Source organism: Vipera ursinii (genome assembly GCF_947247035.1).
Source record: "Vipera ursinii genome assembly, chromosome: 2".
NCBI classification, from domain to species: Eukaryota; Metazoa; Chordata; class Lepidosauria; order Squamata; family Viperidae; genus Vipera; species Vipera ursinii.
Window position 1 is genome coordinate 124,688,263 of NC_139513.1, and position 16,385 is coordinate 124,704,647.

Consider the following 16,385-nt stretch of genomic DNA (forward strand, 5'->3'; position numbering starts at 1 on the left):
GTGGCCTTTAGCCCATCTTCTGCGACTTGGTTTGCCTGGAGGTAGCTCTCTACCTGAGACAAGTATGAAGGCCATCCCTTTGGATGCTTGACATCGAATTCGCAAAGTCTTCCGACCTTCGGCATGCTGCCTTTGGCTGGTTCCTGCAGTTTGCGATCCTGCTTCTCCAAGGCCCAGGGATTGAATCCACTGAGCTTGTGGCCACTAGCGTGGCTTGCTAGCCAACTGTGTGTGTGTGGGAAATGCCTTTTCCCTCCAGGCGTGAGCTGCCTCTCCCCTAGTGAACTTCAGCTCTTCTGAAGAAGCAGGATCCCACCTTCATCACCAGTGTAATGTATCGGGTTCTTTGTGCAGGAAAGAAGATGAGGCAAGTGATTTCAGCAGAACTCATGGTTTATTGCTTGTAGGATCTGAACTGAGAATAGTGCTACAGCTTTCAGCAATTTATAGCCTGGCCCCTAGGTGGCAGCCAATAGATTCAAAGTAACCCATTGCCGCCTAGGGGCAGCCAATAGCAGGACTGGAGACCTGGAGTCTGGGTTGCTGGAGAGCCATTAGCTGCTCCAGCTAACCACATGGTGCTACAATTGAGCCCAATACATAACATTAGCCTTGTTCAGATTGGGCAAATTTAGATAGGGAAAAGTCAGAAACAAATCTGCTGACTTCTGTCCCAGTTCTGCACTTTCAGTAAGTGGTGTGATCAGTTACCCTAAATGAGCATAGAATATATATGTAAGTTTGTGGCTGTAGCACTTCGGGTCACCAGTCAATACAAATGGGATATTTCTCATTAGCTGCAATGTGGGGCTGAGGATAATGGACAGGTCCTTTCACTAATGAAATTCACTCATTCTGACTGTGTTGTTTGAAGATTTGTATTTAACGTATTCCAGATCTGTTCCTCTTAAAAATGGTGCACCTGAAGAAATGAACTGCAGCTTATGAAAAATTTATGCCTTTTGATAAAATCTATTAGTCGGAAAAGGTGCTACCAGAGTATTCTGATATTCTTCTGATTCTTTGACATAAAACAGATGTTTCAGAGACAACTCCTGATATAAGCAGTTATGTTAGCAGCCTTTTAATCCTTATTCCCAGTCAATATTGTGCTAAGTATCTGTAATCACAATTTTCAGCCTTCAACGTTTTCTTCAATCACCTTATCATACAAACACATGTTTTGTGGTTGTCTGCTGTTCAGGATATTTATTCTTTATATATTTGAGAGCTTTACCATGGGTTCACTGTCATTAGTCTCCATCCATATATTCCCAAAGGTTATAATTTCTAAAATGTCAAATATTTTTTTTCCTGTTCAGCAGTAATATCCTGAATCTATATTTAAATACTTACCTTCTACATTTCTGCCAAAAGAAACTCTACATTTTATATACATTTATATACATTTTGTGTATAAATGTAATTTATTCTGGGCACTCTTTCTGACTTACATAAGTCCTACATTATTATTATGCGTGCATTTTTAATTCTTGTTTTAGATGTATGCTTCAGTTGAGAAATCTATGGTGATACAATCTCCTACATGAATGGTCTTGCTCGAATTTCTGAATGCTTAGGGGTTTCACTGTCAACCTGAAAGGTGCAGACTTTTCTTTGGGCCGTGCCTCACCATGGCCTTTTTCTAGACTCTAACCCCATGCTTTGTCAAGAGCTGGCAATGGTGTTCATTTTGAGTACATTTTGAAATCCTTTAACTCTTCCTTAAAGCAGATATTATGGATGGAATTCATGCAACAAGACAATGATTCACTTCCCACCCTCCTCCAAAACTGGAAAGGATGACTTTACCCACTTCCAGGAAATATGTACAAAATGGGAGGGTGGGGTTGTGGCCATGCATATTGATCATGCATTTATGCTCCCAAGCATGCAGGAACCAGATGGCAAAAGGTGACTCATGACTGTGTCCTGGGGCCCAGCCAGGGATTGGTTCCTGGAGATGGAACAAAATTTATCCCTCGGAAGAAGAGTACCTGACCTCCTACAGATACCACTGTGACCCTAGTCATCTCTGCTAAGACCTCTGTTGAAGTGACCATGGTTAATATGATACTGAGACAGGCAATGGATTGGGGAGAGGAAACATTATCTTAGCACCAAGTCATCACGCTCCAATTAAATTCTGGACCGTGGAGGCTTCTAAAATATGTAGGCTTACATTCTGATGTATGAACAAAAAAAAATCCACTTCCCTGTCTCCTTTATTGCTAAAAAATGATAAACAAAGCTATTTTGTTCCATTTTACTGGGTCTAAACAACTTAAACTATTTACTTAATTCAGTATTTATCAGATTGCTATTTTAACTCTATCTATTCACACATATTTGTAAAAGCAAGAGCTAGGAAGGCTTCAAGTATATGGTAGCTTTTAGGATACAGACTATTTTGTGAAGTTTATTATTTGTTGGTTGGTTAGTTTTACCACATTTATAAATTATCCCAATTACTTGATTGTGGGGAGTGTACAACAAAGAAAGAAAAAGGACAAAAGTCATACAAAGAGAGCCAGTGCAACCTACAAAAACTGCAAATTAGTAGAGAGAGGTCCCCATAGCCAATCAAATGGAGCCAAATGCCTAGCGGAATAGTGGAAGGTTGTAATGTTCTTCCCGAAAATAAGGAGCCCTTTAAGCCTCCAGGGGATGCATGTTCCATAATGCATGAACCATCGGAGAAGATCTGCTGTTTGTTCAGATTCCATGTACTTCACAAGGAGCAGGAACGCTCAAGTTTTTTTTTATAATTCCAATCTAATAGAGATTAAGAAAGTGGTTTTAGTTGTTAAAGAGTTGCACAACCTAAGACCCAAATTAACATGAAGGAATTTCTGGACTACCACGAGGGAAGCCCTATTTCTTGACTAACTGATTTGAAGGTCAGGCTCATGAGGAGATATTTAAAGAATGTGATTCTAAGTCTTATACGACTTTAAAATAAAAATCAGGGTTTTAAGATGGATCTGGCTATGATTCTGGAGAGTCTGCCACAAAGAGATGGTGATGGTGGGGAAAACCTAATGCATATGTGTGCTGTCCAGAGTCATTTTCAGTTGGGTGGCCTATAAATACACCAAACAAACATTAGTAAGGCTAAATTTAGGAATTTAGACTCAGGAATGTAAGCAAAAGCTAAACACCTATTAAACTCTTTGAATATTTCACAGTGGAAGTTTGGGAGAGTCAATCTTCTGTGCTGATACTGGGCATACAACCGCACCAGCTTGTCCTGAGCTAGGTGACAAAGCAGATGGAGTAACAAGAATGGCTCCATGACATCAGAAATATTTTTAAAACCATAATTCATGCTGAGATAACCTGGGGAAGTATTATAAGAAACTGAATTTAGAGCTGAATGGCTATGCCCTTTTGGAATATATTCTTGATAACAATGTATGCTGCCCAGAAGACTCTAAAAGTCAAACAACCATGATTGTGTCTAAATAAATAATCAACAGTCTGTGATTTATATCACTTATATCACTTAAGTGATGGCTGGGTAATGCTGTGAAGACGGTAGAAGTGAAAAGTGGGGAAATGGCCCTAGAGCAGTCTTCTGTGTAATTAACAGTGTGACAAAAAAATCATTCAGAGCTTCTTCCAAAGAAAAACACCATGAAGAGTATAGAAATGCACGTCCACCCATTTATGCAAAAGCAAGGGAATTATTCCAGATCTGAGGCAGAAGTGTTTGTGTGCAGTTTCTGAAACTGAAGGCCATATGAGCAATGCCTGTTCCAGGAAATGCCTGAGGGGAGCTTCTGAGTTCCCGACCGCAGCATCCACTCTTATTTGCTTCAGTAACAGCAAATCAATGAGAGCCAGATCCCAGTCAGTGTCAGGACAAGACCTCCCTCTTCCCAGCCATTGGTTCACTCATAGTTTTACTATTGTAGATATAGAGGGGGGGTGCTGTGAAGAAATTTTCCAAATGAACAAGATATGAATGTGTGTGAATATGTTTTGGCACAATACAGATTATTATGCCTCTCTTGTGGAGGTGGTTCCCTGGGTTCCTTTCTTATTTAAGGCAATGCTTTTATTACAAGAATAATGCATTTTTTAAAAAATCACTGCTACTGACACAAGTTGTCAGAAAGTACTCTAGGCTGAAATTTGTAAGTGATCATGTTATTTTGCCCCTTGGGTGAAAAGCTCTTGAATGTACGAAGCATACTGTATTAAGATCACATAATTTACTGAATGAATATTTGAGTACATTTTGTTGTTCCTATGTTCTAAATGTTATTTCAGCAATCAATATTCAGTATTTTGTAGTACAAAAACTCATTCTTTTACCAGTTAGTGGAAACCTTTTGACAGGAATATGTTTGTGTAAGGATCATAGGACTTACTGAGTAACCTCGTGATATCATCATTCGTAAGAAAGTCTCTTTCTTCACCTCACAGCCACACCTCTTGGAGTAGTGTGTCCAGTTTTACATTACTAAGAGGAAATATGTCGCCTCCAAAGAGGCGAAAAGGCAAAGCATATTTGTATAACAATTAAATACATTAATTGATTGGTACAGAAACAACCTCAGAAATAATGATATATTTTAAACAGAAGTATAAAGCATCTCACTATACTTTTGGAAAGGCTGGATGCTCTGCATGCTTGTTCAGTTCAGATGCTGTTTTAAAAGTAGCTTCAATGTCCTTCTTCTTTTCTTTTTTTTTTAACCTCTAACATGGAATGGCTTTGTAATAGAGGACAATAAGCCATTCTACTATTTATTTAATTAATTGATTAGCTTCTTATCTTGCCCTCAGGTACCTATTCTCCAAAGCACCTGAGGGCCAGACAAGAAGCAACGGATGGAAACTTATTAAAGAGGGATCCAACCTAGAATTAATGAGAAATTTCCTGACACTGAGAACAATTAATCAGTGGAATGGCTTGCCTTTAGAAGTTGTGGGTGCTCCATCATTGGAGGTTTTTAAGAAGATATACGACAGCCATTTGTCTGGAATGGTATAGGGTCTCCTGCTTAAGCAAGGAGTTGGACTAGAAGACCTCCAAGGTTTCTTTTGGTTGTGTTGTTCTGTATCCCTAGATGATTAGTCTCTGTAAAATAGAAGTTACATGTATGGAACACCCCTTCTCCCTCAATTCTCCACAGTACACTGAGGTGGGCAAGAACAAGTGACAGGGCTTTCTTAAAAATGTACCAGGTCAGTCCATATGAAATCATTTCCCAGAATAGTCCAAAAGACCAGTCCTTTTCTCAGATACCATAAATACAATCTTTTAAATAAGTTCATCTATTTCTTGGGGATGAAAATACATACTTTGTTTCAAGGGTTTTTTAAAAAAAATTGTTACGTTTTTTGCCATGCCTTTTTCAAATTTGCAATTTTAAGCAATTTGCAGTTGTTGTTGTTGTTAGTTGCGAAGTTGTGTCCGACCCATCGCGACCCTATGGACAACGTTCCTCCAGGCTTTCCTGTCCTCTACCATCTTCTGGAGTCCATTTAAGCTCACGCCTACTGCTTCAGTAACTCCATGCAGCCACCTCATTCTCTGTCGTCCCCTTCTTCTATTGCCCTCAATCTTTCCCAGCATTAGACTCTTCTCCAGTGAGTCCTTCTTTCTCATTAGGTGGCCAAAGTATTTGAGTTTTAGCTTCAGGATCTGGCCTTCTAAAGAGTAGTCAGGGTTAATCTCTTCTAGGACTGACCGGTTTGATCGCCTTGCAGTCCAAGGGACTATACGCACTTTTGTTGACAGGGTGATGTCTCTGCTTTTTAGTGTGCTGTCTAGATTTGCCATGGCTTTCCTCCCAAGGAGCAAGCGTCTTTTAATTTCTTGGCTACAGTCCCCATCTGCAGTGATCTTGGAGCCCAGGAAAATAAAATCTGTCACTACCTCCATTTATTCCCCATCTATTTGCAGGAATTGAGAGGGCCGGATGCCATGATCTTGGTTTTCTTAATGTTTAGTTTCAACCCAACTTTTGCACTCTCCTTCTTCACTCGCAACAAGAGACTCTTCAGTTCCTCTTCACTTTCTGCCATTAGAGTGGTATCATCTGCATATCTTAGGTTGTTGATATTTCTTCCGGCAATCTTAATTCCAACTTTGGGTTCATCTAGCCCTGCCTTTCTCATAATGTGCTCTGCATATAAGTTAAATAGGCAAGGCGACAGTATACAGCCTTGCCGGACTCCTTTCCCAATTTTGAACCAATCAGTGGTTCCGTGTCCAGTTCTCACTGTTGCTTCTTGGCCCGCGTATAGGTTTCTTAAGAGACAAATAAGATGGTCTGGTACTCCCATCTCTTTAAGAACTTGCCACAGTTTGTTATGATCCACACAATCAAAGGCTTTAGCATAGTCAATGAAGCAGAAGTAGATGTTTTTCTGGAACTCCCTAGCTTTCTCCATGATCCAGCGTATGTTGGCTATTTGATCTCTGGTTCCTCTGCCTCTTCGAAATCCTGCCTGTACTTCTGGTAGTTCTTGATCCACATACTGCTGGAGTCTAGCTTGTAGGATTTTAAGCATAACTTTACTAGCATGTGAAATGAGTGCAATGGTGCGATAGTTTGAACATTCTTTGGCACTGCCTTTCTTTGGAATTGGAATGTAAACTGATCTTTTCCAATCCTGTGGCCACTGTTGAGTTTTCCAAATTTGCTGGCAAATTGAGTGTAGCACTTTTACTGCATCGTCTTTTAAGATTTTGAATAGCTCAGCTGGAATACTGTCACCTCCACTAGCTTTGTTGTTGCTCAGCTTTTCTAAGGCCCACTTCACTTCACATTCTAGGATGTCTGGCTCAAGATCAGTGACCACATTGTGATTATCAGGGACATTAAGCTCATTCTTGTATAGTTCTTCTGTGTAATTTTGCCATCTCTGCAGTTTGCAGTTCTTAATTGGAACTTATTTTGAAAAATGCTCTGAAAGTCTTAAATTGTATTATGAGGAATAAATGCCATTCGTGAATCTTTCAATGTCATCTTGTATTTCTATGGGTTTTCTGTTTGCATTAAAAAAGGTATTTCCCTTTTTAAAGAATCTTATGGATAAGCAAAAAAGCCGACTGTCAGAAGTAACAGAGGTACAGATAGTGACAAAGGTAAAATATTTGGGTATATATTTATCAGCTAAGTGTTCAACAATAAAAGAAGATAATTACGGTACATAAGGTTATTGTAACAAATAAAGCTAGACTTGGAAAAGTGGAAGAATTTAAAACTGTCATTATTGGGAAGAATTGCTACAGTTAAAATGAATATATTGCCTAAAATTTTATTTTTGTTTCAAACAATTCCGATAAAACTTGGGAAATTTTTTTCCAAGAGTTGAATTCATTAATTTTGAAGTTTGTATGGCAAGGAAAGAAAGCTAGAATAAAGATAAAAACCTTGCAAGATACTAAGGAAAATGGAGGCTTTGGCCTACCTGAGTGGGCTTTGTATTATCAAGCATCTGTATTAACATGGGTGAAAGAATGGATAATGCTTAGGAACAAAAGGTTGAAATACTTGGAGGGACATGACTTACAATTGGGGTGGCACACTTTTTTGTGGTATGGGAAAAACAAAATCCATAAGTATTTTCAAAATCACTGTATTAGAAATGCTTTGATAACAGTATGGGAAAACATTAAAATGAAAATATATGTAAAAATTCCAGGGTGGTTATCAACAATTGAAGCTTTTTCACACACAAATTTGTTAGATTTTGAAAAAACTTGGACATATAGAGATATTTTAAATATTGATGGGACAGTAAAATCGAAACAAGAGCTGGAAAATCAGGGTATCAATATTGTCATGGTGGATATGCTTACAAATACAAAATAGATATGAAAAAGATGTGAAACTGTATGGATTCTATAAAGATCAAACTGTATTTGATAAGATATTATTAACTTCTGATGAGAAATTAATTAAGAAAATGTATAATTTTTTGTTAATTTTAGAGATGGAAAGTGAACAAACTAAAGAGACAATGATAAGGTGGGTGAAAAACTTTGGTTATAATATAGAATTAGAAAAATGGCAAAAATTATGGGAGAGAAATTATAAATTGACAATGTCAACTGCGTATAAAGAAAATCTGTATAAAATGTTTATAGATGGCACTTGCCTCCAGCAAGATTAGCAAAAATGTTTTAAAATGTATCAGGTAAATGTTGGAAATGTAAACATAATTTAGGTATGTATTATCATATCTGGTGGACATGTGACAAAGTAAAGGCCTATTGGAAAAAAATACATGCATGGCTAGAAAAAATATTAGGAGAACATGTAGTATTTAATCCTGATTTTTTTTTATTAGGTATAGTACCAGAAAAGATTAATAAGCAAAACTTATATTTGGCTTTACATATTATAACCGCAGCAAGAATAAGTTATGCGCAATACTGGAAGAATGAACGAATACCTTCAGAAGAAGAAGTAATAAAAAAGATGGACAGACTAACTATGAGGCTGAAAGATAAAGAAGAAACAGAATACTACCAAAGCTGGAATCTATTCTACAAATGGCTAGAAGAGAGAACCAAAGAGTAGGACTTGATTATGTATTAGCATTTTAGGAACCCAGATCACACACTGTTTGAAAAACTAACGTATGTATGTAGAGGGGAAAAAACAACAATAAAAAGCTTATAAAAATAAAAAAATAAAAAAGGTATTTCCCTTGCCACTTAAGCCCAGTAATGATCATGTGAAAAATACAAAGTTGGCAATTACTACTAAATTTATATCTATGTTTCACCTTAGGTTTATTTAGAGCATATTTTATCCTTGACTTACACAACAGGCCATTTAGTGATCACTCAAAGTTACAACAGCACTGAAAAAAGTGACTCATGACCATTTTTCACAGTTGCAACCTTTGCAGCATCCCCTTGATCATGTGATCAAAATTAGGATGCTTGGCAACTGGTTCACACTTATGACCGTTGCTGTGTCCCAAGGTCATGTGATCACCTTTTGTGACTTCTTGACAAGCAAAGTCAATGGGGAAGCCAGATTCACTTAACAACCGTGTCACTAACTTATCAACTGCAGTGATTCACTTAAGAACTGTGGCAAGAAAGGTTGTAAAATGGAGCAAAACTCGCCTAACAAATGTCTCACTTAAGAACAGAAATATTGGGCTCAACTGTGGTTGCAAGTTGAGGACTACCTGTACTGTATTCTTTCAGGTACCATTCCTAAGGGTTGTTTTATTTTCTCCAAAATGATAACATTTTCTATAGGGTGTCCCTTTCCATTATGTAAGCATAGCTAGGAAACTCCTGCCCCATCCCGCAGCTCTTCTTTTTTCTTTTTCCTTTGATGGGGGGGGGGTGATCTGAGGGTGGATCTTCTCTCAGCTCTGCTCATTGCTTGCTGCCCTTGGGGCAGAATAGAACAGAATAGTCCAAATGTCTGTGACTTGCATCTTCTATTATGAGGGACTTGCATTTACTTCATTAGCTAGCTAGTATGAAACTGCCATAGATATTTTGCTCCTTGATTGGAAGGCAAGGTGCTTTCCATGCACATTATCTCTGCCATCAAAAGCTGCCTGCCTGATTATTAAATCTTAGTTTGATTTTGATAGAGCACTATTCTTAGCATTCTAACTTAGGGGTGTGGCGTAGGCTTGTACCATTGCCCATTTTGTACTCTTTTACCACCTGGGACATCTGCCTCAGTTGATCTAAAATTCAGGCTGTCTCTGCATATGTTTCCTTGAGTTGCAAGATGCTCTCTCCTTCTCCCCCCCCCCGCAGTCCTTGCATAGGTCATCTCTATACTGATGCTTATACATAGAACGGTATGTCCCCCTCTCAACCATAACAACAACAACATTGGAAAGGTCCATGGAGGTCATCTAGTCCAACCCTCTGCTCAGGCAGGAAACCCTATACAATTTCAGACAAATGGCTGTCCAGTCTCTTCTTAAAAACTTCTTAAATCAGTCTGTCTCATGGTTTATTCCTGAGGTCATTATTGAAAGGTTGCATAGCAACTGGCAGTAGGAGATGGAAGCCTCCATGGCTCTGGGTGGTCCCAGTGAGATGGGGGGGGGGAAAGAACAGCCTTGGTTCTCGCTTGGCCTTCCCATGACGCCTCTCGCATTTGTCCCATGTTATTCTTGTGTAGTATGCTATAATCATAGTCCTGGCAAACATCTGTTTCTTTTCCTTTTTCTGTGCAATATTACTTGCTGGCCAGGAGCTATGATTCAGTTTTCCCTTTATTATTCCCACCAGTCTCTTCTGGAGGGATTTACAGAGATGTTATTCAAAGAACAAATTAGTCATGATTCTCAATGAGGTTCACCCATACCAACTCAGCAACAAAAGCACACTATAAGGACTGGCTGGAAGAGAGAAGGACGTGTGTGCTGATGGATGCATAGATCAACACTCTTCTAATTCTCCCAAGAGCCACTTAATTTAATGCCTGTCATGACAGGATTATCCATAACAGTGATTATTGCTAATAGTACTTAATTTTTATAATAATAATAATAATAATAATAATAATAATAATAATAATAATAATAATAATAATAAGAAGAAGAAGAAGAAGAAGAAGAAGAAGTTGGAAGGGTCCTTGGAGGTCATCTAGTCCAACCCCCTGCTCTGGCAGGAAACCCTATACCATTTCAGGCAAATGGCTGTCCAGTCTCTTCTTAAAAACCTCCAGTGTTTGAGCATTCACCGCTTCTGGAGGCAGGTTGTTCCACTGGTTAATTGCTCTAACTGTCAGGAAGTTTCTCCTTAGTTCTAGATTTTAGGTATCTCTGTCCACTCATCCTCTTTCTTTTCCACCTTGTGTCTTTTGGTTGGGAGGAATTTGTAGTAGTGAGGGAACCGCTTCTGTCCCTTCTCAAGGGTTCTTCTATTTCCTTGAACATACGGTATATTCCAGGGCTGAGTTTCTGTATTGAAAATTGCCATTTGAACCATAGAGTAAACCTTGCCAAAGATTTCCATTTCAAAATCTGCAACTCCAGATAGGAAAGATTCCTGCCTGAATCACAAAGACTAGTAATTTCAATCCATGTGGGTAATTCAGAATTATATATACTGATGGGGGAAAAAAATAACATCTCAGGGTTTCTTCGTGATTTCCACAGTAATTTCTTCTTGATTAATGTATAATGTATAAGGAATGATTGTAATGTCATTAGAGGCGTGTTGGTTGGAATTGAATGTTTACTTTTTATGCAGACAATGCACTGTTGTTGGCTGAGAGCCTGAGTGATTTGCAGTGAATGTTAGATAGGCTGTATAATTTATTTTATTTATTTCTTTTCTCTAACAACTCTGGGCAGTTCACAAGTAAAAACAAAAATTAAGAACAGGAAAGGAAAAAGGTCTCAACATAGATAAAAATAAAGGAGTAGAAGATGACAAAGATGACAAAAGCTGCACAAGAATGGAAACGAAATAGACCTGCACAACCCAAATTTTGTGAGGAACCTCATTCCAGAGGGTAGGAGCTGCACCAGGGAAGGCACATTTCTGGGGTGCCAAAAGAATGCATTGTTTAATCAAAGGAACCAGAGCTTGCTAACTCTACCAGATTGAACGGGCAGGGCAGTTACTGTAAAGTAGTTATATTTGAGAAGGAAAATGGAGTGGATGAACACAGTTCATATGCTAATTGTGAAAAAATAGGGCAAGTAGATGGAAGAATGGATAATTTTTAAGACATGCAGATCTTGTAGAAATGTTGTGGGCACCCTGGGGTCTGTGTGGTGGTTCAGTGGCTAGAATGCAGTATTGCAGGCTAACTTTGCCTGGTGCCAGGAGTTTGATCCTCCCTGGCTCAAAGTTGATTCAGCCTTCCATACTTCCAAGGCCAGTAAGAGGAGGACCCAGATTGTTCGGGGGCAATATGCTGCCATTTGCAAACCTCAGAGAGTGCTGTAAAGCACTGTGAAGCAGTATCTAAGTCTAAGTGCAATTGCTATTGCTGTTGCTACTGTGTTTTCCCTAGACCCAGCCCAATAGTAAGCCCTAGTGTGATTTTTGAGGATGGGCCTAATATAAGCTCTACTTCAAAACTAAGCCCTAGTTTTGGGGCGAGGTGCACCCCTAAAAACCAAGCTAGGGTGTGGGGGGGTGAAGCTGTTCCATGTGCCCCGCACCCATTTACCTTACCGGTAGGACCACCGGAGCTAGGCCTTCCACATCATGCAGCTACTTGACTTCTTCTGAGGCTGCTTGCCGCCACTTGTGGCCGGCCGCCATGTGGTGTATTGCACTGTTGCTGCTCCTCCCAGCAGGATGCCGCATGGTGTTTCGGGCCACTTCCACTGCTTGCACAGCGCTTTGGGCTGCTTCTGTTGCTCATGGCAGGAGGCCACATGGTGCTTTGGGCCGTTTCTGCTGTGGAAACGGCCCATAGAGCCACGTAGCGTCCTGCTGCGAGCAGCAGAAACAGCGCAAAGCACCATGCAGCGTCCTGCCAGGAGGAGCAGCAATGGTGCAATGCATTGCAAGTGGTGGCAAGCAGCCTCAGAAGAAGTCAAGCAGCAGTGCGACAGATGTCTGGGTGTGGGAGTCCTGGCTGTGGTGGTCCTAAGGTAAGACATTCTTTGAAATTAAGTCCTAGTGCCTCTTTTGGAGGCAAAAAAAAAAAAAGACCAGGTCTTAATTTCGGGGAAACACGGTATTGCTATTGCTATTGTAAGAGCCATGGTGGCGCAGTGGTTAGAATGCAGTACTGCAGGCTAACTCACTGCTCACTCCTGGAGTTCGATCCTGACTGGCTCAAGGTTGGCTCAGCCTTCGATTCTTCCTTGGTTGGTAAAATGGGGACCCAGATTGTTGGGGTTAAGAATTCTATTTGAAGCACCTGCCACACAACACTACAGAAACAACAATTGTTGATAAGAAAGATAAAAATATCTAAATAGTGGACATTGCAATATCTGGAGTCAACAGAACAGAAGCGAAAGAATTGAAAAAAAAAATCATAAAATATAGAACAACTGTGGCAAAATGTCTATGGAGATTCTCAATCATCCAGGTCATGATTGTCTTAAAGGTAATTTCCCCAAAAACAACTGGACTTTCTTGTTTTTTTCTCCTTACAGATGTTTTGCTTCTCATCCAAGAAGCTGACGAAGTTGAAGAACTGAATGTCTTCAGAAGAAATCAAAGATAATACCAATAGTAATAGGCTCTTTGGGTACAATTCCAAAATCACTGGAGCACTACTTGAATACCATTGGTATGGACAAAATCATCACCAGTTAATTGCAGAAGGCAGCTTTTTTTGGAACAGTTTACACCTGGCAACAATGTCTTCAGTATTGTTGTAGATATCAATACTTAAATCAATATTTAATTTAACATCTTCAATATTATTAAACAACAACATTTGTCTATCCCAGGTCTGCCCCACCATTTGCCTATCCCCTTGGGAAAGACTCAATAGGGGGACAAAAATGCCAAGTCCAATCTAACATCTGGGAGACTGCAACCAAGTACAACAGCAGCTCCCAGCCTTTTCTATACCCCGCACCCCTGGAACGCTTCTGATATATTCTTGCACCCTTTACAAAAGGTCGAAATAATGGCAACAAATTATGTATATACACTACAATTTCAAAAACCCAAGTTTTCGCACCCCCTGGAATATCGCCTTGCAATCCCAGGGGGTGCAAGCACCCCCGGTTGGGAACCCCTGAACTACAATAATAATACCTAGCCAGCTGCTTGGGAAGAACTTGATAGGGTGACAAAAATACCATATCCCATTTAATCATCTGGCTGACTGTGTAATCAATAATAGCATGTTGTATGCATGTGATTTGATTACAAAAGTGAGTGACTAGAAATATGTTGAGATAGATCATATAAAGAGAATGAATTAAGAACAAATTGCAAAACTCGTGAAAAAAGAGTGAATTGAGAGGATGGGGAAGGTCTGAGAAAATTGTGGTTAGATAGAGCTGATAAGATCCTTTGAAGGAGAGAGATGAGAAGTTTAAAAATGACAATCTATGCACAAGAATACTGGTTTGGTCAAGGCAATGATGACATATGGAGCAATATAAAGAATGATACTAGTCTAAAGTAAATGCAGTTAAATTTCCTTTTATTTTATCTTCTACCTTCAGTATCCTTTACTTGCTACTTCTTACTATTTTAGGTGCCTTTTCATAATATTACTTACCCTACAAAGCTAATGTGTGATATATGTGTGCGTAAATGCCCAAAAAATTATTTTAGTTACTGATAAAAGGAAAGGCATCTAGGCTGGGAGGTGACAAGTGGGCATCATATGAATGTTGATGATAATTCTGTGGTTTACATACTTGTCTCAGAGATGGGGACAGAAGTACAAAAATATAGCACTTACATGATGATGTCATTGCATGCTTGTCATTTTGGTATTATTGTGGTTTGCAATGGACCTTGCAGGAAAAGTTAACAGTTGTTGAGGAAAAACTCAGATTAAGAGTTACTGGAAATAACTCACTGCTGTGTTCATGTGACATCACATAAACATCTATATTTAACTAAACCATGGTTTACTCCATTAATCCAGTATTCTGGATTTGAATCATCAATAACTTGCAGGCTAAATTTATGCAACATAGCAGACTGTTAAAATGTGAGTGACTAGCTTGCAGCTAGCACAATATATCCAGCAAATAGTCTCCCGGTCCCCAGTTCCTTTAATGAGTAAATAAAGTTAAAGGGAAATGGATCCAATGGGGTGTGTAGTATATGCATGTCTATAAGACACCCAAATCAGCACCAACTTGATACATTGGGGCTAGAATGCCAGAGGGCATTCAGTTGGGAAAATCAGCTGTAGGAGATTGAAACGGGCACATTTATATGTGGCCTTTAAATATTCTGCCAAGTTTCATCCATCCTGACTAATGTGATAAATGAAACTGTAATGAGTCAACATCTGGAGCATCAGAAGTTCCGCCCCTTTGCTTTAAACTGAAAGTTGAGTGACTCTGGTTCCTCAAACTCTATTTTTACTACTGGAATCCCCCTACTGATACACCTTAATTAAATGAGGCAATGATAAATTTTAGAAAAAGGATAATGAAGTGGGGTCATTAGAGAATTGAAAAAGGTCTCAGAGGTCATGTAGTTTAATCTCCTGCTTGATGAATGATCTGTGAAACCATTTGGACAGATAGCTTATACAGACCTTGTTTCAGGACCTCCTATGAAAGGGGCTGTACCATTTTATTAGGCACCTTACTCCACTTGTTGAGAGATCTTATTCCCAGGGAAATCCTCTTACTATCTAATCAGAATCTACTTTACTTCAGAAATACATAGAATTAAGTCTTGTCCTTGCATTGTATGACAGCTCTTTAGATATCTGAAGCCTGGTGTCCCACTTCCCTTCATCCTTCTCTTAGGCTAAATTTACCTAGGTTCCATATACATTCCCAATAGGACTGTTTATCATCTTGTTCATCATCTTGCTTGCCTTCCCCTGAACTCTGTCCTTTGCTAATGCTTATTTTGGACTCCATTATCTGGAACTGGACACAGGATCCAAGTGGGGCCTCACCAAAGCAAAATAGAGTAGAACAATTATATCCTATGATCTGGTGTGTAAGTTTCCATTAATACCGTATATTGCAAAATACCACAGGCCTTTTTTAGCAGCTGTACCATACTCATGGGTCATATTCAATTTGTGAGCAGTAATACTAGAACACCCAGGTCCTTTCCACATGTACTACTGTCAAGCCACATCTCCCCCATCCTACATTATGGTTTTCATTTTATTTTTGCTTGCCAAATACAGGACATTATATTCCTTGCTATTGTTGAAGGAAAAATCTTCATCAGGGTCCAGTCCAAGCTGGGAATAAACAACATGGCGACTGCTTTAGAAATAAGGTTGTAATTTATTGAAGAGGAAAGCCAGACAGAAAGATGGCTCTGGGGAAAAAAAAGAGTGACCACATGTAGCAGGGAGTGGGTTTTTATACCTTCTGGGGCTCTTGATGTTGTTTCCTGTTCCTGTTTGAGGCTTTGTATTTCCTGTGTCATGTACTTTGACCTGAGTCTGAGTGTGCCTTTCTGGTATTCTGATGATGGTGGGTTAATCCTATTATGTCCTGGGTGGGGTATGTAGATTTTAAGGGTCTTTGTCTTCTCATCAGCTTCTAGCTGGAGGGCTCCAACCTTCCTGAATGGATTATTATTACATCTGCATTTCTAAAAGCTGGTTTCTGCTGAGTTGTCTGGCTGGGTGTGTATGTGTGTGGAGAAGTTTCTGCCTTTTTTATTTATTTTTATTTTTTATTTTAATTCCATTTATATCCCGCCCTTCTCTGAAGACTCAGGGCGGCTTTACAAGCTTAGCAGTAGCCTTCATTCTATGTATATGCCTGCTTATTAGGGCTTT